This window comes from Lathyrus oleraceus, chromosome 2 (genome assembly GCF_024323335.1).
Source record: "Lathyrus oleraceus cultivar Zhongwan6 chromosome 2, CAAS_Psat_ZW6_1.0, whole genome shotgun sequence".
NCBI classification, from domain to species: Eukaryota; Viridiplantae; Streptophyta; class Magnoliopsida; order Fabales; family Fabaceae; genus Lathyrus; species Lathyrus oleraceus.
Window position 1 is genome coordinate 318731269 of NC_066580.1, and position 14587 is coordinate 318745855.

Below are 14587 nucleotides of genomic sequence, written 5' to 3' on the forward strand. Positions count from 1 at the left end.
ATCACAGGTCAAGGCAGTCAATGCATTTCAATGAGCAATAGATGGTGGCCATTCTGAAGAATTTGGGCACCATGATCATGCACAAGAGTTCATATGAACCATGATATCATTTTGAATCAAGATCTCAAGTGGTAGAGGCTTGGATTTCATCTGAGCATGACCAGGTCAACTGAAACCCTAGAAAAGTCAACACAAGTCAACTGTGCATTCAATCATGGATTTGAAGGTGGGAGATGTTTAGAGAGGCCTCATTCATGTCCATACAAGTCTCATTTGACATTTCAAACATCAACAATGAAGAATTTGAGGTCAAATGAAAACTTTCCAAAAATAGTAAGTGACCTGTAATTCAAAATTGCCAAAAATGGAAAGGTCTTATCCTCAAGATTACATGATCAAGAAAGCTTCAAATGAAATTTTGCCCAACATGAAAGTTGAGGATCTTTCTCTCACCTTTCCAAAAAGTCCAAGATCATCCATTTCTCATGTGTGGTTAAGGAATTATGATCAAAACATGGCCAAGTGTGGATTGAACTTCAAAAGTGCATAACTTTCAAACCATAGCTCCAAATCATGTGGCTCTTTTTGCTAAATTCTTGTCATGACCTATAATTTCAAAATCTTGCATTGCATTGCATCAATCATCATCACATGATCATTTGCAAAATCTTGACTTTTTTGGAGGGAAAATTATAATTTGAATTTGGCTCATTGTTTTCACATTCTACCAATTCCATTAGCTCCAAAATGCATTTTTAAGTGAATTTGAACTCAGCCACGTGCACTGTTCATGCCATGCTCATGCATAAGGTGCAAAAATGCAATTTGTCCAAACACCTTCATTTTCCTTAATTTCCATTTGCACTTGATTAGAGTTTAATTAAACATGTTTAGTAGGGAGTATATAAGCTAAAACCTAACAGAAAATCAGTAACAACACTTCATTTCTCAAGATCTAGATCTAGAATACACAATTTTCTCTCTCAAATTTTCTTCCAATTTCTTCATTTGCCATTGCATTTTCTGGCTTGATTCTTGTTCCTGAGTTGATTTTGAGCAGGATCTTTCATAGAAACAGAGGAATTCGAGCAGCATTGAAGCATAGAGAAACTTTGAATCATCCATGGCAGCTCCAAATTCTTGAGGATTCGCGCACATCCAAGCCTTCAATTCTCATCCAGTTAACTTCATAAGCATTGTAGAAGAGTTTCCAAGCATCACAAATCCTTGAATCCATCCAATTCCCGCACTGTTCTACAAGAGGTCATAAATTCAACCTTCATAATTTTGCTTTTATTTGATATGATGTGATAGATCTTTGATTGCTGGTTGTTATGAGCTTTGAATTGTGTGAATCCGTGCAAAAATGAGTGAGAACCGATTGATTTAAGTTTGGTTGATGATTTTTATTTTGCTCGATTCATGCATGTTGTAATGTTTTTGGATGGAATGTGTGTTGATTCTTAGTGTATGATGTTAGATCTACATGATGCAAGGCTTAATTTGTGTTTCTGGAGAGTATGAAATTTTTCTGGAAAATTGATGATGAAGATCATGAAGATCTTCATCGTGTTCTTCATTTGCTGCATATTTCCTGCGGAATCTCCTATGACATTCATGCGTTTCCTGCAAAATTTGTTGCAAGTTCATAAGCTTACCTGCGGATTTCATCTTCCCGCGTGTGCGTGCATGTGGTTAGGGTTTGAGCTAAACGACTGCGTTTAGCTAGGGCGCGCCAAATATTCAAATTATTCCTCCCTTCGATTCCCCGTGTCTGCACTAATCCAAATTGCCTTGCTGAATTATTTCATATGCTTCATCCATTCATATTCATGCATCATCATTCATTTTTAGTTTTTCTCTTCACTTAAAAAAATCATAACTCAATGAATATGCATCCAAATGACATGCGATTTTTTGCATCTTGATCCTCATCATGTCTACTATTTTTTGGCTATTTTTCCAGAATTTGTGCACGGTTGAAAAATGTTTTGGCCTAGGGTTTGTGTATGCATATGCTATCTTGTACCTTGTTTTCCATTTTCTTTGTGAAATAATGATGGTTGATTCAATGAATGTGAAACTTGGCATGCTTAAACTAGACATCTTGCTGGTCATTTTGGTGTTGAGTTTGCATTTTTAGAATTTATGGTTGTTGAGATATGATCTAGTTAATGTAGGTGTGACAATGTGTGTCACACCTTTGCTTGTTCAACTTGTGAATTTTCTTTGCAATGCCAAATGGACTCCAAATGATCTGATTTTTTGTGTGATACTTCTTATGCATGTTGTGGATTATCATGAAATTTTGTGGAATTTTAGGATTCATTTCTGATATGTTTGAGATTTTTCTTTCTGGATTGCCATTTGTAGACTTTTGAATAGTCATGAACTTCATTGATTTGTGAAATGATGGTTGTTTATCCTATGAATGTGAAATTTTTCAAATTGTTTCTAGACACTTTGAAGTTTATTGTGGCTTTGGTTTGAGGCATTTATCATTTGTCAATTCTGGTTTAGGATTGTGCTAAGTTAGTGCATCAAATTGTGTCCTATTTGAGCTTGTTTGTGCCTACCTTGCCTTATGGAATTTCTTTGACAAGCTTAAACTTGTCCAAATGCCTTGATTTTTGGTGTGTTGATCATATGATGTGTTCTGTTTAGCCATGATTTTTCTTGAGTTTTTTTGAACCATTTTTGAATTAATGTGCATTTGTTCATTCTGTTGCTTCAATGTGTTTCCAACTTGCATACCTTGACATGATTGGGTTGTGAAATGAATTTGATTGATGCTATTGACATGATACCTTTTGGATTATGTTCTTAATTGTTTGAGTTTGATTCATGTCAATTTTCATGTTCTGTTTTGGATTATTTCTCTTTCTTTGACCCTAGGCTTTGACCTAGTGGTTGGTTGCTCATGTTTGAAGTTTTGTTTCAGGTTACACATACAAGCTATACAATTGATGATGCCTCATCTTGAGAGCATTTGATATTTGCTTTTGCTTACTAATGTGTGTTTTGTAGGTTGATGTTGACTCATGTGAGATTGACTTGTGGCTTATGCCTTTGCTTATTGGTTGACTGTTGACTATTAACTGTCTGTTTGACTTTTTGACTTGTATACTGATTGAGTTGGATTGTTTTCATGTACATTAGTTGCTTAAGTTCACTTTGAACTTGCTTTTGCTTGGTTGCTTAACCACTTAGGTATATTTTCTCTTCTTCATGTAGTCTGGAAGACCTGGCCTGTTATGTGGCCAGGCACCTGTCTGAAGTCCTCCTTAAGAGGCGATGCTTGTGATTGTTTACTCTTTGTGCCAAGCAGGAAAAGTCCTCATATGAGGCAATTGGTAGATAAAAGAGATGTGTAGTCCATCTCCTACTATTCAGTGTGTCATCCCTTTGCTCACATTACATGTTGATGCATTGTGGGTACTAACCCAAGATCTATAGAGTCATTCACTTGTGGAGAGAGTTCCCACTTCCTGAACTCCCACACTTTTTGTTATTCAAAGCTCTCCCAGGCCAGGGATAAGAGCTATGAGGCACATCCCTCATCTCCATTTCATCTGCTTCACCTTAACTCTCAATGTTAAGGTTAAGAGCACAACTTACCCCATTCCAGTTGACTGTAAAGTCTAACCTTGCTTGAGCCTAATTGCTTGTATATAGTGTGTGCTAACTGAATTGATTTGTCTGTTTACTTGATTCATCTGTGCATATCTGCTTGAGTGTGCCTTAGTGCATTTATCATCATCATTTGTATGTCATTTCATAAGCTTTGCTTTATAGCATTTTTTGCTTTGTCCATGGAGGAGACAAGCATAAGTCCATTGCTTGGCAGTTGCTCCCATGATATGGTGTGAGACTAGTGTAAGTCCATTGATTGGCATCTGGTATCATTGTTTTGGTTTAGGAGATTGGTATAAGTCCAGTTGATTGGCATCCGGTATCCACCCTTTTGTTTTATTTTGCTTTGGGAGATTAGTGTAAGTCCATTGATTGGCATCTGATATCCATTGTTTGGTTTTAGGAGATTGGTGTAAATCCATTGATTGGTATCTGGTATCCGTGTTTGTTTTGTGAGATTGGTATAAGTCCATTGATTGGCATCCGGTATCATTGTTTTGTTTTAGGAGATTGGTGTAAATCCATTGATTGGTATCCGGTATCCACCTTTGTTTGTGAGATTGGTGTAAGTCCATTGATTGGCATCCGGTATCACCTTGCTTTAGCTCATTTGCTTACTTGCATTGTTGCCTCATTCCAAAGGACACACTTGAATCATCTACATATGATTTCAAGAGGTGAACACCTAGGAAGTTTTACTTCCTCCTCTTCCATTTTTGTGTGTGTTTCCAAAACTCCCTTTTCACATTGTTAATCAAAACTTTGACAATATTGTGCAAACATTGTCATCCCTTTTAAAATTAGAAACCTAGGCATTAGGCCTTTGATTTTCAAACTTCACTTTTCATAACACTTCTTTGAATTGAATTCTAATCATACTTTGACCATCTTTTTGTGAATAAATCCTAATTGGTTAATCCAACTCATTCAATTGTTTTGTGGCTTTGTCCATTCTTGATAAGTTTTCATACATTATCCATAAGTTTGATTTATCCTAGTTGGTTGATGTTAATCTCACCTTCTTGTCCTTGGTGATTGAATTGTAAGACTTCCTTGCTTATTATAGGGTTAACCCCTCTCTAGCAAGTTGAAGCTGTTCTCACGTGGTGGACTCGTTGTTTGTATAAGGTTGAGTTTTCTCCCGTGGATAACGAAAGACCTTAGGGCTTTTGTTTAAAATGAACCCACTCATATTTTGGAAATATTTTAGCCGAACTACGGCGTTTTGATCCTTACCTTCCATGGAAAGGTACGTAGGCAACAGGTTCATCCGTTCAAACACAAAAATAATAAATTGTATATTCTTTTCTCATCTTCCCAATCATGTTTGCACAATATGTCATAAACAAAATAAAAATTTTTATACAACAAGTGTGAAAAGGGCTCCCTAGGAGTACCTAGGACGTTTTGGGTGCCTAACACCTTCCCATTGCGTAATTTACCCCTTACCCAGATTCTCTGATCTTTCATTAGTTTTCTACGTGTAAAACTTCTTAGGCTTTTGTTCGCTTTTTAGCCATTCCTTTGGATAAATAAAAGTGCGGTGGCGACTCGATTCTTTGTATGCTTTGCTTTTGGTTTAATCAATAAATCATAAAGTGACGAATACACCGCTACACTATCATCTTCACTTGGCCATATCTCTGCACAAAGGATCTCCTTGAAGCTCTTGACCTTGTGATTGCTCAAGCTTCAAACAAGAAATGTTAGTGACATATTTTTGTGCTTTTGGTTAGTAAACAAAATAAGAAAAGCAATAATATACAGTTCAAGCATGCTTGGTGATCTCAAACCACTCACAAGAGGTCCCACCCAAAGGGTAAAGGGAACCAGATGCTTATGATCCTTGAGGCAATGCAAATGCAATGTTATGATGCCATGAGGGATCTTAGGGACAAAATTAGGGTCTTACAAGGGGCACGACACGCGGGTCGTATTTTAAAATCCCAAAACAAAATAAAGGAAAATTAAGGTCATAACCGATCACCACAAGACAATAATAATAAACACGTTATTATTATTAATTTTAATTCTTTTAATAAATTAAAACCAAATTAAATTTCGGCGACCGATCACACTACGCAGAGTTAGCCGGGGGTCCGTTTCCCGGTCACAAAACAGAAAAACAGAGAATACATACTTTGTGAATGTGATGACCGTCACAAAGCATGTCACGACCGTCACGTCCAACCTGTCACGCCCGTCACGAACGTCACGCTGCCAAAATGAGCGTTTTGAAACTGTCAATAGAAGCGATCCAATAGGCTCTCAATTCATTTAAAATCGACGTTGTTTTCATATCAACACTTGATACTTACAAATGGGCATGATGATTTATTGAATCGTTACCTCTTGCGACGATTCAAACCTTTGATGCAGATCTACGGAGCGATCATGAATGTTGAACGATGACAACACCTCTACTCAATCCACACGAACAGATTCCTTCAATCTCAGTGCTAGCTGCTATGAATGAAGGCTTTGAGTGAGAGAGAGAGAGAGAGAAACGAAATTGCAACTACATAAATGCTTCTGCACAAGGGTTCTATTTATAAACCCACTTGTGTGGGCTATAAGCTAAAAAGTCCACTTAAGTGTATGTGGCCCATATCTTATAATATGCTAAAATCACTTAAGCGCATGGTACCTTACCATATTCGTATTCTACTTAAGTACACCGTACCTTACGATGTTCTACAATTCACTTAAGTGCACCGTACCTTACGGTGTTCCTTAGTTACTCTATCTTTCATCAATCTGTCCTTTTATGTGTGACCCTGTAGGTTTTCGCGGCATTGGAAATTATATTATATCATGTGTTTAACATAATAAACAATGAGCGGTATGTAGCAACACATCACTGCTACCCAAGACACGAAAATATCATGTGATCTGACAAATCCTTTTATGATAATACTTATGTGTACAATTACCCTTTTTCCCTTATGTCTATATTGAACACAAGGCATAGACTGTGTCATCCTTGTCCAGTTCAATATTGTGCCCATAGACATTTATCCTGTTACGCATGATGGGCAAATTCCATCTAGGTCACTCATGTCCCTTAGCATGCTTCGTGGAGTACCCATCAACTGTCTTTATGGTGATCCAGTTACGAACAACGTTTGATTAATAATAAGGCACTCGACTTTACCTCTAGGGTCCATAGTGGTTTCAGGTCGAAGGGTGGTATACACCATTATCACCATGAGAATAACTTATGACACTTTGCATAACATTCTATATAGTATTCTCATAGCGGGTCAATCCAGTATAAATATTACTCTTAATATTCATACCTATGTTTAAGAATCGATAACTCCTTATCCATGATCCATGAGATGTGATCATCAGTCTATATACATCATAGTCTTAATGCTTTAATGATATCCCACTTCACAATAAAGCTCAACTACGGATACTTTAAGAATAGTGTCCTTATGTTTAATGTGATCTCATGATTAAGTCACACTTGATACATTAAACGGACTAGCTATTCTAGGGACTTTATTAAACAAACATAATAAAGAAAAAGCCTTTTATTATTAATAAATAATTCGATACACGTACCAAAAGTATTGGCCTCTAGGGCTTACACCAACAGATAGGTCTAATGATCAAGAGGATAGTTTACTTCATCACCTAAAGCCAAGTGTGGCTAAACGTGTGAAGACCCGAAAAGGAAGATTTGTGGCTGAACTTATGTCAGCGAGTAAAACTAAGAAGACTGCTGGTATTGGTCCCTCCAAATCTTGGAGCAAGGTTAAAGTGAAGAAGAGGAAGGTTAGAGAAGACTCTGAGTCTGAAGAGGATGTTGAGGAAGATGTCCCTGGCATCTCCCCTGTGAAGAAAACCACTGTGTGGAAGTCCCCTGGTAAAGTTGTTGTTGTGCATTTGGATAATATCTCTTTCCATATTGAGGATGGAGGTGCCAAATGGAAATTTGTGTTCAAAGAAGGGTGGTTGTGGAAAGGGAGTTAGGAAAGGATGTTGTTGAAGTCAAGGAGGTCATGGACCTGATAAAGGTTGCTGGGTTGTTGAAGACTGTGACTGGGTTCTATCAGTGCTATGAGGGTTTACTTAAGGAATTCATTGTCAACATTCCTGAGGATATTGCTGATAAGAACAACAAGGAATTTTGCAAAGTGTTTGTGAGAGGTAAGTGTAACACATTCTCTCCCACTATTATTAACAATTTTCTGGGAAGAAGAGTTAAGGGTGCAAGTGAATTGGAAGCTACACACAATGAGGTCTGTAGAGAAATTACAGCAAGGCAGGTGAAAGGGTGGCCTATTAAAAAGCAATACTGCATAAAATAGGAGCTGCAAATTGGGTGCCTACCAACCACATTTCCACAATTGCTAATACCCTTGGAAGGTTTATTTTTGGTGTTGGAACCAAACTGAATTTTGACTATGGTAGATTTATGTTTGAACAAATCATCAAGCATGCATCTACTAATGCAGTTAAGCTGCCTATTGCCTTTCCCTCTATGATTTGTGGGATTATCCTGAATTAACACCCTGGTATTCTGAGTTCTAATGACTTACCTAGTAAAAGAAAACCTGCTATGTCTGTGCACTATAAACTGTTTGAATGCAATCATGTCAAAGACATTGTCATGACATCTGCCATGAAAAAGACATCCTCAAAAGTTGGAACTATTGTTGAGCTGAAGGAGACTTTTAAAGAGCTGGGTGAAGGGATAAGGGTAGCAACAGCTAGGAAACAATCGTTGGAAGCATTGATTGCAAGCTTGGAGAAAGCTGAAGGGGAAAATATTGATCATGCTAAGGAAGCTGAAGCCCACACCTCAAGTGAGAGGTCTGCAACTAATGAAGAGACAAGTGGCAATTCTGTTTCTAGTGCTGATGAAGCTGCAAGCTCAAGCTCCTCTGATTAGCTCCTTTGACTTTGGTCCCTATTGATGTGATGGTTTTTACTGATGTGATGGATTTTCTTGATTTTGGAAATTCTATTTTGCTGTTTTGTTGGTTTGTATCTCAACTTGCTTACAACTGATTATGTACATGGTTGTGTAACCCCTTAACTTTTGACATTTTGGTTTATGACTGAATAGACATTTATTTTGTCTCTTTGGTCTCTTTTGGCTAAAAAGGGGGAGAAGTAGTTATAGTTATAGCTGCTGTTTGATGTTATGAGGCAGGGAGAAATGTTCTGTCTGTGTGAAGCAGATTGGTGCTTGGTGTCGACTAGCTGAAGGGGGAGGTGGTGTGTTCTGAGCACAAGCGCATGTGTGTTTACTAGTTGCTATTTTTGATAGTAATGTGTGTATGTTTACTTCTGCTGCTGAACTGATACTTTGATTGATTTCTTGTGAACGTATGATCAAATGCATGTTTTAGCCAAAATTTGCCAAAGGGGGAGTTTGTTGGTCCTATGTGTTGGCATCAATTTTGGTATAACTTAGAATTATCACAAGACGTCACATGTGTTGTCTTAACATGTGATATCAGCTTCCTGCAGGATGTTTAAATATGGTTGTGCAGGATTTAGTCAAGATGTCAGACCCAATGTGAAGACATGTCCACACAGAACATTTAGTCTGAATGTTATGTGTTTTGTTGTTGCGTTTTTCATGCATATCTTTGTGTGCTTATGTGGAGATTGGATGCGCTATTCAAGGAGTAATGTTATTTAAAACCAAAATGATCTATTTTCCAATAAGAGATGATTAGCTGTTGTTTCTTAGGAGATACGCAAGTAAAATAGAATTAGGGTTTTATGCTGCCCAGGCCCATTCAAAAAGCTTCTATTTAAAGGCCATGTAAAACCTGTTTTAGATACACAAGAAACGAACGATAAAGTGAGAGAGTTTTAGGGTTTTAGTCTTGTGTGAGCTTGTGTATTGTGAGCCATTCATTCATCTTATTAATGTATGAATTGGACTGACTTTTGTGTTGTAATTTGTCCACTCTAAACTTTGAAGTACGGGTGTATTTGTTTACTTGGTTGAAGCTTTTAAGCAAGATCAAGTATGTGTCCTTGAAGTTTGTCTTCTTTCTTTTTGTATTTGTTTTTATAGCATTGTTGTGATTGAGGGGGAGTGAGTAGGGTCTCATATCTAAGAGTTCTTACATAGAAGTCACACGGGTTGAGATTAGGTGAAAAGACTGTAACTTGAAGTTGTTTACCGAGAGTCTTTGAACTAATTCTATTTAATGGATTTCCTTCCTGGCTTGGTAGCCCCCAGACATAGGTGAGTTTGCACCGAACTGCGTTAACAATTACTTGTGTCGCTTGTTCAATTGTTTCTTTGTTTTTATCCTATTTATATTTTAATTGTTGTTCAAATATTAGTGTCGTGACATTACCTTCGACATCTCATATCTGATACCAGAATTTCAGAAGCTATCTTTGTGTTGCTCATCTATGGATTAGCTTTGTTCCCTAAAATTGACGGTTTTGTTGATGCTAACGCCATTAGACTTTTCTTGATTGGGAATCATGTGTCTACTTTGTTGGGTGATATGTATTTCTCATTGCATCTAAGGAATTCTAAGGGTGGTGGAACAATTACCTGTTGTATTCCTCTTCTGTACAAGTGGTTTATTTCGCACTTGCCAAAGACACCTGCTTTTAGGGAGAAAAAACAATGTCTAAGGTGGTCTCAGAGTCTTATGTCTCTCACTAATGATGATATGGTTTGGTATGATCCGTCTCTGAGCAGTTTGGAGATTATTAATAGTTGTGGTGAATTCTCTAATGTGCCTCTCACTGGTACACAAGGAGGAATTAACTAAACCCTGCTTTGACTCATAGTCAACTTACGTTCCCCTTGAGAGACAAGCCTAATAGCACTTTGTTAGAATGTCTTTTCTATCAAGAGGGTAAAGATCCCCAACATTTGAAGCAGAAGATTGTGCATGCTTGGCATAATGTGCATAGGAAAGGAAGATCTGAGCTTGGTCCGTGCAATTGTGTTCTTTGGAAGCTTACACTCTTTGGGTGAAGAAGAGAGCTTTGGAATTAAAGATGCATTATCCTTGTGAAAGACATATGTCTATGGCTGTGGTTGATCCATTAACTCTCCCTAACCAAGATGTAGAGGAGTTGGAAGACGCGCTCGTCAAGATGAAGCAAGAGAAGGACATGTGGGAAGAGCGTTTCCGTGCTTTGAGCAATAAGCATGAAGAGTTACAGTTGGAGTCTAAGGACAAAGATGCGCTTATTGAGCTACTTGAAGACCGAGTAACGAAGAGACAAAGAGATCCAGATGTTTCATCTTCTAGCATGCCTCAACCTTCCGTTGCTTGGAAGAAGATTGTTGATCAGATTGTCCTCGAGAAGACTCACATGAAGGCTTCTTTTGAGACCGAGATCCATCGCATTCGACAGAAGTATGCGCCTACAGCCAGATCTTCTGACATTGTTGTTAGGGATCCTTAGGATGACTAGTCTCCTTTCCTCTTGTATTTTTATTTTGGTTTCTGAAATTGTACTCAGTGTAATCCTTCCAATTATATGATAAAAAGAGATTTTTGGTCATATCAAATTGTTGCAATTTAAATATATATATTTACAAATGATATAGTAAGTTCCTTTAAAATAAAAATAAACAATCAAGCATTGCATCTCATGCATCATTTGCATAAGCAGGTTTTCGCCAGATGTCTTATTGGTGTTTCTTCTGTACTTCAGCCAAGCTGACTCACTCGTACAATACCCGAGCCAATCATCTCAGAATCATGGAGCATCTAGAGAAAGAGAACAGGGAGTTGAAGGACAAGATCGCCCGCCTGACTGCCATGATGGAGTCGGTTCTTGCTGCTCAGAGTTAATATTCTCCAACGCCTGCAACTCCTCCTGCGAGGACTGTTATTTATGAGGTAGCTACCTCTACCATGCCTGCTGCTTCTGCCCATTTCGTGCTAACTATGCCTGCCGGATTCCCGTGTGGAATGCCGTCCAACTTTGTGCCCGAAGGCTTTGCGCATACCTTTGCTTCCATGCCGACATCTAGCCCGGTCATGTCCGTACCACCTCCCGTTGTGCACACCTTGCCTCGCATAGAGGACACAATCTATCACTCCGAGTCGTCTGAGGGTCCGGATGTCTACGAGAAAATGGATAAAATGAAGGATCAGTTTCTTGAGTTGCGCAAGGAATTGAAGATACTGAGAGGTAAGGATTTGTTTGGGAAGAGTGCTGCTAAGTTGTGCTTAGTGCCTAATGTCAAGATCCTGGTGAATTTCAAAGTGCCTGACTTTGAAAAAGTATAAGGGGAACTCTTGTCCACTCATTCATCTTGTGATGTATTCTCGCAAGATGTCTACTCAGACCGACAATGATCGATTGCTTATTCACTACTTCCCAGATAGTCTGACCGGCGTTGTGCTCCGTTGGTACGTGGGATTGGACAGTGTTAGCATTCGCACTTTCAATGACTTGGGGGAGGATTTTGTTAAGAAGTATAAGTATAATGTGGACATGGCGCCTGATAGAGACCAGCTGAGGTCTATGACTCAGAAGGACAAAGAGACATTTAAAGAGTATGCGCATAGATGGAGGGAACTGGCTGCCCAGATCACTCCTACTTTGGAGGAAAAAGAGATGACAAAGATCCTCTTGAAAAATCTGAGTTTATTTTACTATGAACGAATGATTGCTAGTGCCCCCAGTGATTTTACCGAAATGGTAAACATGAGAATGAGGCTTGAGGAAGGAGTCCGAGAGGGACGTTTGTCAAAAGATGAGGCATCAACAAGCAAGAGGTATGAAAGTAATTTCGGTAAGAAGAAGGACAGTGAGACAAAATGCAATAAGCAGTGGGAGGTAGAGGAGGCCTCAGATCAGAAGAAATCCACCATCTCGTTAACATCATCATCATCAAGTATCTTCCGTCATCCCGTTATTTTCTAATCAACAAACAATACCAATTAAACAACAACAATGTTAACAACAACAACCATAACAACGAACGAACACCTACAACAACAAAATTACCAACAACAATCATCATCAAAAAAACTTTGAGAGGAAGAAGGTCTCTTTTGACCCGATTCCTATATCTTACGCAGAACTCTATCCATCATTGGTTCTCAAGAACCTGATTTAACCAAGAAACCCGCCACAGATTCCAGAGCCACTTCCTTGGTGGTATAAACCTGAACTCCGTTGTGCTTTTCACCAAGGAGCACCCAAACGTGATATTGAAAATTGTTATCCGCTCAAGTATGAGGTTCAAAAATTGATGAAGAGTGGTATGGTGTCCTTCGAAGACCGAGCACCAAATGTGAAAGTGAACCCGTTGCGCGCTCATGGGAACTCTTTTGTGAATATGGTGGATGGTTATCCTGGCGAGTTTAAAGTTATTGATGTGTGTTTTATCAGGAGGTCCTTGGTGCAGATGCATAAGGATGTTTGTTTGATAAGTGAATGTGAGCACAACCATGATGGTTGTGCTGTTTTTAGTGTTAACCCGAGGGGTTGTGAAGTTGTGAAAAGGGACATCCAATGACTGATGGATGAAGGCATGATTCAAATTGTTCAATCCCGTCACATAGATGACGATGTTAATGTCATAGTGCCTGTTTTCAAGCAGTCTGAGAAGTTGGTAATCCAGTATGACTCTAGTAACTGCAACAGTCAAAGATCAGTATCGCCGTTGGTAATACGGTTAGCGGGCCCAGTCCCGTATTCATCTGATAAAGTTGTGTCGTATCAGTATAATGCTACAATGATGAAGGTGGTCAAGAGGTTCCGTTGCCTACAACTAGTTCAGTGGTGAGCATTGCTGATGTTACTAAGGTGACCCGCAATGGTCGTGTGTTTGGGCCAGTGTTCCCAAAGGATAAAGAAAAATCAGTTGTGAGTAAGAAGGTGGAAGTGACTGTTGAAGACCTAATTGGCTTTTCAAAAGGTAAGTCTGGTGAATCCAGCAATTTGGAACCCAATGATGATAATGAGAAATTTCGGTTAATTAAAAGAAGCGAGTTTAATGTGGTGGAGAATTTGCTCCAAACCCCCTCAAAGATCTCAGTGTTGTCTCTGCTCATGAATTCTGAAGCGCACAGAGAAGCACTGCAAAGAGTTTTAGAGCAAGCGTTTGTAGAACATGATGTTACAGTGGAGCAATTCGATCATATTGTGGCTAACATCACTTCTTGCAATGATCTTAGCTTCTGTGATGAAGAACTCCCTAAGGAGGGCAGAAACCATAATATGGCTTTGCACATTTCTATGAATTGCAAAGAAGATGCTTTGTCAAATGTGCTTGTTGACACAGGATCATCATTGAATGTGTTTCCGAAGCCAACTCTGTCAAGGTTATCTTACCAAGGAGCGCCTATGAGGTATAGCGGCGTAATCGTCAAAGCTTTTAACGGTTCGCGCAAGACGGTTATTGGTGAAGTGGACCTTCCAGTTAAGGATCATAGCATGTGTGGCGCCTTAACCCTAGGGTGGGACTTGTGTGAGTGGTTTGAGAGCACCAAGCATGCTTGAATTGTATATTATTGCTTTTCTTATTTTGTTTACTAACCAAAAGCACAAGAAAATGTCACTAACTCTCTTTGTTTTGAAGCTCAAGTGATCATGTGCTCCCATGCTCCTAGAAGGCTCCTAAGCTCAATGAAGTGGCTAGATGAAGATAAAAGCAAGCATGACAATGGTTCATAAAGCTCCTAATTATCATATATGTCTCCCGAATATCTCAATTTTACAATTTGATCAAGATAACCCAAAGGGCTTGAGGATTGTTTCCCAAGGAAACCCTACTTCAACTGTGTTTTGACTGTGCCTTGCTCATGAAGCAACCTCAACCTATGATCAAATTTAATCAAGGGAAGTTATTTCATTCATCATTTTATGCATATATGAGCCCATGTGAGGATCCTCAATCATTCATTCATCAAGATTTGAAGTTTGGCCTTGAGAAGTTGACAAGTCAAGTCATCTAACTAAACTGAGGATCATTGAGATATAACTTTTG